At 39.3% G+C, this 1,652-nt stretch overlaps 1 pseudogene; it reads left to right on the top strand.

The window, feature by feature from the left end:
• Positions 1 to 473: 473 nt before the first annotated feature.
• Positions 474 to 721, top strand: LOC106736328 (cytochrome c oxidase subunit NDUFA4 pseudogene; annotated as a pseudogene).
• The last annotated feature ends 931 nt before the right edge of the window (positions 722 to 1,652 follow it).

Raw genomic sequence — 1,652 nt, 5'->3', positions numbered from 1 at the left:
TGTGTGTGTGTGTGTGTGTGTGTGTGTGTGTGTATGTGTGTGTGTGTGTGTGTGCATGGCCAAAATCCTAAAGGGAGGGAGAGACGGAGGAGAAGGGATTGCTCTGTGACCATTCCCCTATTTGCAAGTGCTTTTTCCTTTTCCTGTCTCTCTAGCTCTCTGTTTCTTTCTGGTGAGTGTGCAGACTCTATAGCAAAAAATCACTTTTAAAAATTAAATATACATTTTCAATGAAATACATGATATTAAAACAATGTGGGGCAGGCAGATGGCGTGGTGGTTAAGAGTGCTGGACTCCCACATGGCCAACTGCGGTTGGTGTCCTGGACCTGGCGGCTTGCTTTCTTACTTTTTCCCTCTCTCTCTCTCTGTGTCCCTCTCTGGTAAACAAACAAACAAACAAACAAAAAACCAAAAGAAAACAAAGCAAAACAATGTAATAGGCTTTCCAACCAGAGTTCGCCTCTGTAAACATGTTCCACCAGATCCTGAGCCAGGCCCAGAAGCATCCAAGTTTGATTCTCCTGCTTCTATTTATCTGACTGGAGGTACTGAAGCAGCACTGGATCTCACACATTTGGCAGTGTTCCTTCCAGATGTCTTTTGGAACAGAAAGAATAACCTTGAACTCTGGAACAAGCTGAGTCCCAATAATCAATACAAATTTGACTCAGTGAATGTAGATTACAACAAACTGAAGAAAAAAAGACCACACTTCTAAGTGAAATGTTTCACTAGAAAGCTGCTTATAATGAAGGTCTTCTATAAACCATCCACACAATTTTCTATTTAAACAGGAAATATTTCTCCTCTAAATGTATGAAATAATTTCGATGTGTTGAGATTTACACTGGTTAATAAATATCTGAAACTTAAAAAAAACCCCACAAAAAACAATATAAAAATACTTAAAATTCATCACTTTATAAATATTTTACTGTTTTAATCACATTGATCATATCTTTATGGTATAAATATTATATAACTATGTGCTACTAAACATCTCTTACCAGTTCCATCTGCAGTGTCATAATAAAGCTTGAAATGAATTTTTTTTTTGAGAGGTGTTTGCTATATAGGGCATGTGCACTTGCCAGAAAGAGAGAGACAGAAAAACAGAAAGTGAAAAATCATCCCCCCCACCCCCAGGGGGATGGCCATGCCTCAATCCCTTCTCCTCTATTCTCCTCTCGGGATCTTGGGCATGCACGCACATGCGCCTGGTGTGAGTTTAAGCCACTGGGTCCGGGACTCGAACCACCATCGGTTACATGGGAGTTCAGAGACCTAACCATTACGCTAACTGCTGGTGCCAAGCTTGAAATTAATTGTAGTGGGAATATTTACACCACAGAAATTGGTAGACATTACTTATTATTCAGGGCTTAAAATAAAAAAATTATTTAAAAAATTTATTTCTTGGGGACCAACAGGTGGTATGGTGGTTAGGGGCACTGGACTCCCATAGGGAGTCCATGTTTGAGTCCTGGACCTGGTGGCTTGCTTTCTCACTTTCCCTCTCTCTCTCATTCTGGTCAAATTAAAATAAATAAAGTTAAATAAAATAATTCTTCAAAAAATTTATTTTTTGGGACCAGCAGATGGTGTAATGGCTATGTTGCTGGACTCCCATGTAGTTGACTGTGATTCAA

Source organism: Tupaia chinensis, unplaced genomic scaffold (assembly GCF_000334495.1).
Source record: "Tupaia chinensis unplaced genomic scaffold, TupChi_1.0 Scaffold138584_1, whole genome shotgun sequence".
Taxonomy (NCBI): Eukaryota; Metazoa; Chordata; class Mammalia; order Scandentia; family Tupaiidae; genus Tupaia; species Tupaia belangeri.
The sequence above is the reverse complement of the archived record's forward strand: the minus strand, read 5'-3'. Positions and strand labels throughout refer to the sequence as shown.